This window comes from Stomoxys calcitrans, chromosome 1 (assembly GCF_963082655.1).
Source record: "Stomoxys calcitrans chromosome 1, idStoCalc2.1, whole genome shotgun sequence".
Lineage (NCBI taxonomy): Eukaryota > Metazoa > Arthropoda > Insecta > Diptera > Muscidae > Stomoxys > Stomoxys calcitrans.
Genome location: NC_081552.1, coordinates 185,538,937 through 185,553,852, shown reverse-complemented (window position 1 = coordinate 185,553,852; position 14,916 = coordinate 185,538,937).

Below are 14,916 nucleotides of genomic sequence, written 5' to 3'. Positions count from 1 at the left end.
TGTTAATTATGTACACATAATCTTGAAATTTTGGAAGAACTATAAAATCCAAGGAAGCTGTCAAACTGTTAAATAAAACATTAGAATAGGTCGAAAGGGAAATGTTTGTTCAACGAGATTTGAGAGTATTGAGATGGTTAAGGGAGTGTGCTATTTTCCTGACGTTTCAACAAAAGAAACAGCAAAAGCAAATCTTGTTTTTTAAATCCAGTAAACAATAAATAACAAATCTAACAAAAAGAAAACTTATTTTTATGGGAAAATCGTTTTTAAAGGAAAATTCACCGCCATTTGCAAATAGGTATGAAAAATCTTGCAAAGGGGGTTTGGTTTTAATTAGTTCATATTATCGCGAGTGCCCTGTACTTGTTTTGATTTAAATTTTACATTTTTCTTTTAAAGATGTATATATATTCCCTAAATTTCTATTATACCTGTGTGTATAGTGTAGCACAACTCTCTTTTGTTATAGAACCAAAAACAACTTACCTTTTTTATTATTTTATTTATCTCCTTTCTCTTTCGTTTTTAAGCATTCGTTTTCCAACAAACCCACCTCAAAACACTAGGTTTGTTTTTTTATATTCACCACAGTTCATATGCAGTTGTTTTGCATTGACTAATGTGAGATTTCCACTAAGATGTTAATCTTTTTGTACCATCGTTTTATTCAAGTACATTAAACAATTTACCCATGAAATATTATTATTGATTAAAATATATGCTTATTATATCGTAATCTTGTCAAATTTCATTTATATACTTTCTCACAAAACATTTGGCATCCTTAACGATTGGAATTTAGACTCGAACTGAAAAAAGAATTCCGTGAGAGAACAAAGGGTTACCATTGTGCAAAAAATTAGAGGCAAATAGGGAAATTAAGAAATGAGATCAAAATGAAAGGATTACAAATTCATGTTTTGGCTTAAGAGCACGCGTCCAGCAACCACAACCTTGATTGCTAGCCGCTTCACTTTCAGATCTGTGGTTCATTGGGTTTGTTCGACATAGTGCGTGCAACAGTGTGAACTAACACAAATTAAAAATTTGCCTTCGAATATTCCACTGAGTAACAGCGGGGAGAATTCTAGCTATCCATGAGTGCTTTTCGATTCGAGTTTTAGTTCTATGATAGTAGAGAGAACAAGTAAAAGCTATATAAAAGCTATATATAAAAAAGTTATATAAACCTGACAATCTGATCTCATAAAATCCGGCCGATCTCCAGATTTAAAGTGTGGAGGCAATAGATTAATCATTTTTCATCCGATGTCGATGAAATTTGGTATAGTTAGTTCTGGTAGACCCCTATTCATTTATGTGAAGTGCAATTCAGATCGGACTATATTTGGATATAGCTGCCCTATAAACCGACCACCCGATCTCCCGATATAGGGTATTGAGGCCATAAAAGATTCACTTATTACCCGAATTCGATGTAATTTGGTTCTAGTAGACCTCTACCTTTTCATGTCAAATGTGGTACAGATCGGACCATATTTGGATATTGCAGCCTTATATACCGATCTCCCGATATTGTGTAATGAGCCTATAAAAGGAACATTTTTATACCCTCCACCATAGGATGGGGGTATACTAATTTCGTCATTCTGGTGATAACTACTCGAAATATTCGTCTGAGACCCCATAAAGTATATATATTGTTTGATCGTCGTGACGTTTTATGTCGATTTAACCATGTCCATCCGTCTGTCGAAAGCACGCTAACTTTCGAAGGAGTAAAGCTAGCCGCTTGAAATTTTGCACAAATACTTCTTATTAGAGTAGGTCGGTTGGGATTGTAAATGGGCCTTATCGGTCCATGTTTTGATATATCTGCCATATAAACCGATCTTGGGTCTTGAAGCCTCTAGAGGGCGCAATTCTTATCCGTTTGGAATGAAAGTTTGCACGACGTGTTTTGTTATGATATTCAACAAATGTGCCAAGTATGATTCAAATCGGTTCATAACCTGATATAGCTGCCATATAAACCGATCATGGGTCTTGACTTCTTGAGCCTCTGCAAATTGCAAATTTGCAAATTTTGCCCATGAACATTCCACTAAGGAACAGGGGCAAACTTCTCACATATCAATAAGTGCAGTCCGATTCAAGTTTAAGCTCAATGATAAGGGGCCTTCTTTTTATAGCCGAGTCCGAACAGCGTGCCGCAGTGCTACACCTCTTTGGAGAGAAGTTTTACATGGCATAGTAAATGCTGAAAATTTTTTCTGATGGTCTCGCCAGGATTCGAACCCAGGCGTTTAGCGTCATAGGCGGACATGCTAACCTCTGCGCTACGGTGGCCTCCGTGCCTCCATATACACCGATCTTGGGTCTTGACTTCTTGAGCCTTTAGAATGCGCAATTCTTATCCGATTGGAATGAAATTTTGCACGACGTGTTTTTTTATGATATCCAACTGTGCCAAGTATGGTTCAAATCAGTACATAACCTGATATAGCTGCCATATAAACCGATCTGGAGTCTTGACTTCTTGATCCTCTAGAGGTCTCAATTATTTTCCGATTTGCCTGACGGATCCTCTCATGACCATCAACATACGTGTTTTTTATGGTCTGAATCGGTCTATAGCCTGATACAGCTCACATATAAATCGATCCCTCTATTTACTTCTTGAGCCCCCAAAGGACGCAATTCATATTTGAATTGGCTGACATTTGCACAAGTCTCCAACATATAATTTAATTGTGGTCCGAACCGGACCATATCTTGATATCGCTCTAATAGCAGAGCAAATCTTTTCTTTTATCCTTTTTTTGCCTAAGAAGAGATGGCGGGAAAAGAACTCGACAAATCCGATCCATGGTGGAGGGTATATAAGATTCGGCCTGGCCGAACTTAGCACGCTTTTACTTGTTTATCCTATTTCGATGAAATTTGGCAGCGAGTTCCGGTACCCCTCTAAACCTTTTTATTGAATGACGTCCAGATCGGACCATATTTGGATATAGCTGCAATATAGAACGATCTCCTGAAATAGAGTACTGAGTCCATAAAACGAACATTTTTCATCCGATTTTGATCAAATTTGAAACTAAATAACTAAAATTCGACTTTATGAGATCAGAAGGTCAAGTTGATATACAAAGAATATGAAATCATCAAAAATTGTTTAGAAAATTTTGTATACCCAAAATATCTGCAAAATTATACATAACCTAAAAAAGTATTTATTGGGTACTTACCCACTAAATACCCAAGCGTTGGGTATTTACCCAATAGAAACCCATTTCTAGTCATGTTCTTTGCCCGGTATCTCTTTATAGACAAAGGAAAATGAATAAGATTTGCTATGCTATTGCAGCTATGTCAGGCTATAAACCGAGTCGAGCCATGCTTGGCTTGGATGTTAAAGTCAACAGTAGATCCCAGTGCGCAGAATTTCAACCAAAACGGATAAGAATTGCGCCCTAGAGGGGCTTAAGAAGTAAAATGGGGGGATCGGTTTGCGTGGGAGCTATATCAGGTTATGGATCGATTAAGAGCATATTTGGCACGTATATTAGAGGGCATAGTAGTCACTGTGCAAAATACAAATCGGATAAGAATCAAGCCCCCTTAAGGCTAAAGAAGTAATATCGGAAGATCGGTTTATGTAGTAGCTATATCAGGTTAAGAACCGATTCGGATCATATTTGGCACGTTTGTTAGAGGTCATAGGACTGTGCCAAATTTCAGCAAAATCGAATTTGAATTATGCCCTCTGGAGGCTCGAGAAGTAAAATCGGGAGATCGGTTTATATGGGAGCTATATCAGGTTTGAGACCGATTCGAACCATACTAGGTACATCCATTAAATGTCATAGAAGACGTCGTAGTACAAAATTCAGACAAATCTGATAAGAATTGAGCTCTCTGGCACTCAAGAAGTCAAACGGGAGGTCGGTTTATATAGGAGCTATATCAGCATATGGCCAGATCGACTTATAAAGTCAAGACGATCAAGATTATACACATAGCCCATAAAGTCTGCGTTCGCCTGACAAACTTTTATGATAAGTTAAAGAACACAAAATAAAATTATAAATCAAATCAACTCTTTTATATATATTTTTTCTTCATATTCCTAACATTAAAAAACAAAATTCAAAGTTTGGTTAAGCACTTTTACTCTAGAGCGATTTAAATATGATAACAATTAAATATAAGCACCACAAAGTCTGCGTTCAGTTATTAAAAATAAACAAAAGAGTTATTTAAACACAAAATAAAAATATATTAACGCCTTCCTAATATTTGGTAGGATAGCCACGTTGTTTTAAGACTGCACTAAGTCTATTTGGCATGGAGTTTACCAACTTCTCTGTTTCCTCAGATGTTATTTTCGCCCATTCTGCCTGCATGACACTTCGTTACATCTCCGTGCTGGTTTTAACGTGCTGACGAATTTTTTTCTCCAATAGATCCCAAGGATGCTCAATGGGATTGAGATCTGGTGATTGGGGTGGTGTTTTAAGCTTCTTTGGAGTGTTATATAGAAGCCAAAGCCTAACAACCTCCGATGTATGCTTTGGATCGTTATCTTGTTGGAACCAAAATGTCGTTGCTAACCCTAGTTTAGCAGCACTTGGTTTAATTTTTTTTCAAAATATTGAGATAACCCAATTTATCCAATTTGGTTACTATGGATTTATTACATACTGGATACTATAGATGCGCTGGTTAGACTGAGCAGGGTAGTATACTATCTGGCACCTATCCTGATTCGGTTAAGCATCTTCAGGATTTGCTTTCCACTGTTCCATTCTGGATACGGTAGGTACACTGGCGAGGGTCTCAGAATACCTGGCACAGAGACCGATTCGAGATAGGATCTTTGGGATTTGGCTTCCCGGAGGAGAGGATCGGGGACGGATGCTGGGATTGAAGAGAATGATACATCGATATTCACAGATGGCTTCAAGATTGAGTCAGGGACGGGATTAGGTATCTACTACGAGACTCTCGACATCAATATGTAGGTGAGTCTTTCAGCCAGAAGTGTATGCCATTACGATAGCAAATGAAATCCTGGAAAGGGATTTGCAACTGCTTTGCCCATGAGCATGCCAATAAGGAACAGATGCAAACTTCTCACATATCAATGAGTGAAGTCCTATTCAAGTTTTAGTTCAATAATATGGGGCCTCCTCTTTTATGACAAGTACGAACGGCGTGCCGCTTAGCGACACCACTTGTTAGAGAAATTTTAACATGGCTGGATACCTTACATATGTCGGCAGCATTTGACCGCCTCGGCGGTCATGCTAACTAACTTCGGCGCGTCTGAGGCCTCCAGGGAAGAGATTTACCGCCTTCGAAGCTCAAGATTTATGTGAACAATATGACAGCCCTTACAAGTCTTTTGGTTCGAGGACAGCAGGTTCCTCAGGTTCCCGGTTACGACACTATTCTGGGAAATGGGAAGGCGTGCGCCTTTGTCAGGAAAAATTCCTTACTGCGAGCGAACTGGATGCCGATCATGTCGTAGTACTGAACACAGTAGAGGATGTGGGCAGTGCAGAGGCGGTGGCAAGGTCGGAATCTGTATATGACTTGGCCTGTCTGTTAAGACACTCTGGCTTACCGAAGAAGCTGCTGGATTTTGATACGTAGTTGGTCACCGAGTACTTATAGCAGGGCAGTATGAGATATGATAGTGACTATTGCAGAAGCTGTCTTGACGAAAATGAAGAAGGGACTTTTGGAGCACTTGCTTTGGGACACTGTCTACCCATCCATCTGAACAAATTTGCAGATGTCAATCTAAAAGACCTTCATAATCGGTCGGTGTCGGTGAGGTGTAACCAGTGCATGGAGTAGCTACATTTCCGATCTTGCTCTGGCCTCACTTCACTACGGGAGTATAGTCATACTGGATATGTCGCAAGGTGCTGTGCGAACATAGCCAGCAGTGGGTCACATGCGTCGTCGTCGTCGCCTTCTGCGTCCTCGTCGTCGGACTATGTGACCCCCCCGACCTCTCCTGTACGGCAATATACGCAACGGCAGCATCCCAGCCCAAATAAATATTGCCAGGCCAATGCCGGGAAATGTATCGTTGTTGCAGCTACACTGCAACGGACTCCGTGGCTAAATCGATGAGATTGTGGATTTCATGAGTCCGAAAGATATATTGATCGCAGCTATCCAGTAGACAAAGCTGACCAACATCTGCAGCTTGCACAGTTGTCACGGAAACAATGTGCTACGTAAGGATCGCTCAAGGAATGGAGGTGGGGGATTGGCCATCTTGCCTGCGCCTGGCGCTAGTGACCCCTACATGGAGTGCATGGGGATAGCTGTCAGGTCCTGTACTGCCGAGATGGAGCTATACACCGCGTACATATCGCCGGTTGGTAGCTGTGTCCTGATAAATGGCCAAGCTTACAACCCCGACATAAGTGGGTTACTATCTGCCCATAATCGTCTGGTTCTAGGGGACTTTAATGCTCATCACACTTCATGGCATTCTCCCCTAGGTAACGACCAGCGTGGCATAGCTTTGGCAGAGCAGATTGAAAGCTCCACGTTTTGCACGGTGAATGAGAATGCCCCCACTAGGATTACGAGGAGGTGCAGTAGCTCGCCAGACATTTCCATTGCATCCCCCGATCTCCTGAGTGACGTATCCTGGCAAGCCGTCATCTCCCCACCACCTCCCCATAATTCTCATCATCGACCGACGACTTCATAACTTCTGAGCGCCGGACGTTTATCAATCAGAAGAAGACCGATTGGGCGGGCTTCAGAGAGTATACCAAACGCCGCTTCAGTGAACTGCCACCCCCTCGGATGTGCTAGTGGCCGAGGGGAAATTCCGATACATCATTAACGCAGCAGCCGTTCGCTTTATATCAGCCGGTCGAATACCCCAAGTGCGGCCTAATTTCCCGGCGTAGGCAGTGGCACTCGCAGACAAGCGTGATAGGATTCGTGGTATGGACCCCACTAACCACAGCATCAGCGAGCTGAATCTGGAAATAAACAGGATAGTCAGCGAACAACAATAAGCGGAATTTGTGGCTGGAACACTTGGAGCAATGTAACTTAGGCAGCGGTGTAAGCAAGCTGTGGTCTACTGTTAAGTCACTCTCGAACCCCGGTAGACGAAAAGACAGGACCTCAGTCAATTTTGGCAATATAACCGTGACTGATCCGAAGAGATGCGCCAGGTTGTTCAAGCGTCATTTTATTGTGCATCCCGAGAGTGACAGGGCAAGGAGGGAAGCCATTCGTCGTATTCGTGGTCTCCGAGCCGATGAACAGCCATCACACTTTACCGTTGGCGAAGTTACGAATGTCATCCGTGGCGCCAAATCATCTGAGGCGTTGGGCCCCGACGGAATCTCTACATTGATGTTGAAGAATCTGGATTCACCTGGAGTTGAGTACCTTACTTCTGTCCTCAACCTGTCTTTGAACACTCTTATAGTTCCCGATGTCTGGAAAATGGGCAGAGTGTTCCCGCTACTGAAGCCTGGAAAGGACCCGAGTCGTACAGACCGATCTCCCTTCTCTCACCAGTGGCAAAGACGCTTGAGGCATTACTCCTCCCGAGCCTCGTAGGAGAATTTCCATTCGCCGTGCATCAACATGGATTTCGAAGACTGCATAGCACAACAACAGCTTTGCATGCCATCACCGCACACATTTGCCGTGGCTTCTATCACCATGTGATAGGACGGTCCTCGCGGCACTGGACCTATCGAAGGCATTCAACATGCCTTGCCAAATTATTTGAGGACATCGCCAACACGTTCCTTCAGCAAGGCCTGGGTCGCGGATTATCTGTGTGGTCGCCAATCATTTGTGGAGTTTAGGGATAAGAAGTCGAAGCACCGTAGAGTGAAACAGGGAGTTCCCCAAGGTGGGGTGATATCTCCGTCACTGTTTAACCTCTACCTATCCTCCATTCCACCCCCACCAGAGGGCATAGAGATCGTATCATATGCAGACGATTGTAGGATCATGGTATCAGGCCCCCCACCCATTGACGACATCTGCGATAGGTTGAACGTCTACCACAACGAACTTGCCTCATATTTCGCTACAAGAAATCTGAAGATATCTGCCACCAAATTGTCAACCACATTGTTCACTACAAATACGCTTGAGGTGAATACTGAACTGACTGTGATGGTCGATGGAGAAATGTTTTCGATCATCAAGTGTCCCAAAATACTTGGCGTCACATTTGACAGCTCTTACACATTTTCCCCACATGCCACAGCAATTTGCGATAAAGTCAAAAGTAGAAACAAGGTCCTCAAATCACTTGCTGGCAGCACATACAAAGCAATTGGCCGCTCTGTGGTGACACGCAGTGGAATAATATTCAGAACTGTCAGAATGCCGCCCTCCGAACTGCGACGGGCTGTCTCCTCAGTTCTCATGTGGACCACCTCCATCAAGATATACCCTTTGGGCTGTTATCGCCATCCAAATCATCATCTTGTGGATAGATATCCACCGCCCAGAAGCCTTAAGGTAGATCTACATGATCTAGAGCGTGAGGTTCGAGGTACAAGAGAGAACCTCTAGATCAAGTGGCATATCAAGCAGGTCTAGACAACATTCAAGCAGACACGGTAGGAGATGCGGTAAACGGCTACCGGGTGAATGTAGTCCTTGAAGAACGACCGCCTCCCATTGCACCTGAAAAAATTGTCCTCCCTCGGCAATCCAGAGTAGTTCTGGCTCAATTACATTCCGGCAGATGCAGCCGCCTCAAGTCCTATAGAGCAAGGATTGATGCCGACGTGCAAGATGTATGTCCCGATTGTAACCAGGAATCGCACGATACACGTTACCTGTTTAACTGCCCGGCCAGAGCCACTCGACTCAGGCCCATATCCCTGTGCAAGCACCCCATCTTAGTCGCGGAGTTCCTGGGTCTTGACACTCAACAGAATCAAGCAGACGAAAGATAGAACACAATAAACTGCTACAACAACAACAACTAGCCTCCAAGCAAACGCACCTGGTTGGTGAGCTACCCTTTCAACCTGTCTGACCTCAAGTCTCTAGAATACAATAAAATTGGTTTGTACTTCATCTCTGCAGAAGAGAAAGGTTGTTCTGAACTGTTATTCTATCCACTCCCTTATCATTCCAAATAATGGCCGCCTTTTATCGATCGAACTTGCCTAGATAAAAATGCAATCTGAGCTCTTTACACTTGGTTTGTCAAAAAAACCTCCAGATATCCATCATTAAGTACGAACCCACATGCTTGTAGCTATGTACCTACTGATTACCATAAATGGTAATTGTTCATAAATTAAGATATGTAATGATTTCATAGAGAGTTTGTCAAATTACCAACAACAAAGTGCCAGAGCACTATGTCGGTGCCGAGTCTCCTTTAATTAAAACTGATACATGTCGACAACATTTATGAATTAATAATGAACACTAACAATGGCTCGAACAACAGAACAAATGGGCAATCAACCAAAGTTGGATTTACAATAGTTAAGTCTCTGTCAACTGTGCCCAGCCAAATGTGTCACCCCAAAGCCGATCGTTTGCCCATTACCGTGGCGGCAAAAACAAACCCACGCTGTGTCTTATCCAATTGACAAACTTTATTAGGCGTTAAAAAGGCTGGTCAGGCACACTCAGCTAATTTCCTTATTTGGATTTGAAGTTCATATCGATCGATTTTAGTAAAAACTCAAGCGACGTACGATGCTGGTTGCAACCAAAACTGGTTCGGTTATTTCTGATACGTCATTAGAGCTTGCCAATATTCTAAGAGCGTATTATCCTCCAATTCATTCATAAGAACTGTAGTGGTCCGCTCAAGATTATTGACGATTTAAAATATTATTTAAATTAGCTACTGATATCGTCCAAATGAAAAAAAAAAAAACAAGTAACAACGTACCGTGCCGATCTTTGGATGCCCACCACCATGGATATATCAATCATCCTATTTTATTATAACTCCACTTCCATATCCTTTTAGATATATCCAAATAGGGTCTTGTCTGGATCATATTATATAAAGGTCCAGAGAACTCTAATTCAAGTAACAGTTTTAGCGGAATCAGGCAATAAATCCCCTTTTTGTGGGATTAAGACCTTAAATTGCAACATCGGTCTATATGGCGCTATATCTATATAGTCTGATCTGGATCGGACGTTGGGAGGCTTAAAACAACTCACTATTTCAAATCGGTCCATATGGCAGCTATATCTAAATGTAGTCCGAACTTAACCATATTTAGGTAAGATTGCGGGAGGCTTAAAAAAACTCTCTGATTAAACTTTGAGCGATATCGGGTAATAAATAAAGCTTTTATGGGCTTCAGACCCCCAATCGACGAAATATGGCTGCTATATGCAAATATGGTCCGATCTGAACCATATTTGAGTCGAATATAGCTAAGCTTATAACGACTCACTGTTTAAAATTTCAGCAAAATCGGATAATAAATAAAGCTTTAATGAGCTTCAGACCCTTAATCGGCAGATCGGTCTATATGGCAGCTATATCCAAATATGGTCCGATCTGAACCATATTTGAGTCGGATATACGAAAGCTTATAACGACTCACTATTTCAAATTTCAACGAAATCGGGTAATAAATAAAGCTTTTATGAGCTTCAGACCCCTAATCGGTAGATCGGTCTATATGGCAGCTGTATCCAAATCTGGACCGATCTTAGCCAAATTGCAGAAGGATGTCGAGGGGTCTAACACAACTCACTGTACCTAAATCTGGTCCGATCTGTGCCATATTGCAGAAGTCCGTCGAGGGACTTAATTTAACTCACGGTCCAAAATTTCGGCGATATCGGACAATAAACGCGGCTTTTATGGGCCCAAAACCTTTAATCGAGAGATCGGTCTATATGGCAGCTATACCCAAATCTGGACCGATCTATGCCAAATTGCAGAAGGATGTCGAGGGGCCTTACACAACTTACTGTCCCAAGTTTCGACGAAATCGAGTAATAAATGCGCCTTTTATAGACCTAAGACATTAAACCGAGAGATCGGTCTATATGGCAGCTATATCCAAATCTGGACCGATCATGGCCAAATTGCAGAAGGATGTCGTGGGGTCTAACACAACTCACTGTACCTAAATCTGGACCGATCTTGGCCAAATTGCAGCAGGATGTCGAGGGGCCTAACACAACTCACTGTCCCAAGTTTCGACGAAATCGGGTAATAAATGCGCCTTTTATGGGCCCAAAACCTTTAATCGAGAGATCGGTCTATATGGCAGCTATACCCAAATCTGGACCGATCTATGCCAAATTGCAGAAGGATGTCGAGGGGCCTTACACAACTTACTGTCCCAAGTTTCGACGAAATCGAGTAATAAATGCGCCTTTTATAGACCTAAGACATTAAACCGAGAGATCGGTCTATATGGCAGCTATATCCAAATCTGGACCGATCATGGCCAAATTGCAGAAGGATGTCGTGGGGTCTAACACAACTCACTGTACCTAAATCTGGACCGATCTTGGCCAAATTGCAGCAGGATGTCGAGGGGCCTAACACAACTCACTGTCCCAAGTTTCGACGAAATCGGGTAATAAATGCGCCTTTTATGGGCCCAAAACCTTTAATCGAGAGATCGGTCTATATGGCAGCTATACCCAAATCTGGACCGATCTATGCCAAATTGCAGAAGGATGTCGAGGGGCCTTACACAACTTACTGTCCCAAGTTTCGACGAAATCGAGTAATAAATGCGCCTTTTATGGGCCTAAGACATTAAACCGAGAGATCGGTCTGTATGGCAGCTATATCCAAATCTGGACCGATCATGGCCAAATTGCAGAAGGATGTCGTGGGGTCTAACACAACTCACTGTACCTAAATCTGGACCGATCTTGGCCAAATTGCAGCAGGATGTCGAGGGGCCTAACACAACTCACTGTCCCAAGTTTCGACGAAATCGGGTAATAAATGCGCCTTTTATGGGCCTAAGACCTTAAACCGAGAGATCGGTCTATATAGCAGTTATATCCAAATCTGGACAGATCTGTGCCATATTACAGAAGTATGTCGAGGGACTTAACTCACTGTCCAAAATTTCGGCGGCTTTTATGGGCCCAAAACCTTTAATCGAGATATCGGTCTATAGGGCAGCTATACCTAAATCTGGGCCGATCTATGCCAAATTGCAGAAGGATGTCGAGGGGCTTCACACAACTTACTGTCCCAAGTTTCGACGAAATCGGGTAATAAATGCGCCTCTTATGGGCCCAAAACCTTTAATCGAGAGATCGTTCTATATGGCAGCTATATCCAAACCTGAACCGATCTTGGCCAAATTAAAGAAGGATGTCGAAGGGCCTAACACAACACACTGTCCCAAATTTTGGAAAAATGGTACAATAGATGCGCCTTTTATGGGAGCAAGACCTTAAATCGAGAGATCGGTCTATATGGCAGGTATATCCAGATATAAATATGGCCCATATTTGAATCAAATGTCGAGAGGCTTAAAACAACTCACTGTTTCAAATTTCAGAGAAATCGGGTAATAAATCCAGTTTTTATGAGCTTCAGACGCTTTATCGGCAGATCGGTCTATATGGCAGCTATATCCAAATATGGTCCGATTTGGCGCGTTCAAGTACTTAACCTGCGTGCAGCAAAAATACGTATCTGCGCCAAATTTCAGCTCAATATCCCACATTTTGAAGGCTGTAGAGTGATTACAACTGACGGACGGACAGACACACATTTTAAGACGATCCGAAATAAATGTAGGGTCGGAAATTTCGATGTGTTGTGCAAACGGAATGACTAAAAGAATATACCCCCTACCCTATGGTGGTGGGTATAAAAACAGCAAAAATTTTCGTATATCCCCCTTCCATGTGCATTCATTGCTGTCTCAGCAACGACTGGTACATAGAGAATTATTAAAGTAGAATACTTGCGACTACATCAATGCTGCCGTCATCGCTGATATAGATCAGGGAGGGACTATAAGGCACTTTTTGGTCAGAAAGAGTACTTTTGTAGAAATAATATTTAAAAATAAATAAAAACGCATTAGGTTCGGCCGGGCCTAACTTTGGATACTCACTACCTCGGATAAACGTTAAGTCTGATGAAAAAAAATCATTTATGAGCTTAGCAGCTATATCGAAAAATTGGCTTATCGGCACCAAGTTCCCAGGGACGTCGAAGTGTCGGTCTAATACAATTCACTGTCCTTGACCATAAAAGGGAAATCGGTCTAATGGTAGCAAAATAAATAGTTCAAACTAGAGAACGGCGCAAGACTACACCTCAAAGCAAACAATCGTTAGGCAATATTGCCGTGACCAAATTGTGAGTGTAAAACGAGTAAAAGCGCCACCACCAAGGATTCTGCTAAAAATTTATACAAAATAAATTTAGTTGAAGGGCATAATTTTATTCTACATACCAAACTTCTGTCAAATCAGAATTTAAGCTTCTAGAAACCGAACACTGAAGATCGAGAGACCGGTTTACATAGGAGCTATATCAGGTTATAGACTGATTTGAAGCGTATTTGGCACAGTTATTGGAAGTCGTAACAAAATACATGTGCAAAATTTCAGCCAAATAGGACAAAAATTGCGGATTGTAAGGACTCAAGAAATCAAATCGGGAGATCGGTTTATAGGAGGCATATCAGCTTATGGACCGATATGGACGGTAATTGGCATAGTTATTGGAAGTCATAACAAAAAACTACATACAAAATTTCAGCCAAATCGGACTCAAGAAATCAAATCGGGAGATCGGTTTATATGGGAGCTATATCAGGTTATAGACCGATTTGGACCGTACTAGGCACAGTTGTTGGATGTAATAACAGAACACTACATACAAAATTTCAGCCAAATCTGGCAATAATTGTGGCTTCCAGGGGTTCAAGACTTCAAATCAGGAGTTCGGTTTATATAAGAGCTATATCCCGACTTTGAGCAATAATGGGGTAATTTGTCAACTGATTGTCACGAAAATAGACATTTATTGTTTTTTTTTTATGACTGTAGACATTATTGTTAAATTTTACCAAAATCGGTTCAGAATTACTTTTAGCTTCCGTATACATATATACCGACCTATTTGCACATATAGAGCCGTAGTTATCACAATATATATTTGGTCAAAATTTGATACGGATTGTTATATATCTTAAAATCTCCACCGAAGTCCATCAAATTCGGTTCAGAATAAGATATTGCTCCCAATTTCCACTTAAATGGTAGGTTTAGGGTGTTATATAGTCGGCACCGCCCGACTTTTGCCCTTCCTTACTTGTTTTGATTTGGGACTTGTTGATTTGGTTGACCAGATTTGGTCAAAGGATTCGAGCTTTGGGGATAGGGTGGAAAAATAGAATATGAATATGAAAGAAGCAAAGATCGATTCTTTTTGAACTTTGAGAGTAACAAAAGCTTTAAAAATGAGTTACAAAAGCTCAAAAAGGGAAGTAGTAGTAGGACAACAAATTTCATTGCACTGACTATATACAATAGTTCTAAAACAAAACACAGCCTTAATTAGTCATGTTAGTCCCTTCTCCTTTCCATTCTGCTTTTTATACCCACCACCGAAGGATGGGGGTATATTCATTTTGTCATTCCGTTTGCAACACATCGAAATATCCATTTCCGACCCTATAAAGTATATATATTCTTGATCAGCGTAAAAATCTAAGACGATCCAGACATGTCCATCCGTCTGTCTGTTGAAATCACGCTACAGTCTTCAAAAATAGAGATATTGAGCTCAAATTTTGCACAGAGCATTTTTTTGTCAATAAGCAGGTTAAGTTTGAAGATGGGCTATATCGGACTATATCCTGATATAGCCCCCATATAGACCGATCCACCGATTTAGGGTCTTAGGCCAATAAAAGCCACATTTACTATCCGATTTTGCTGAAA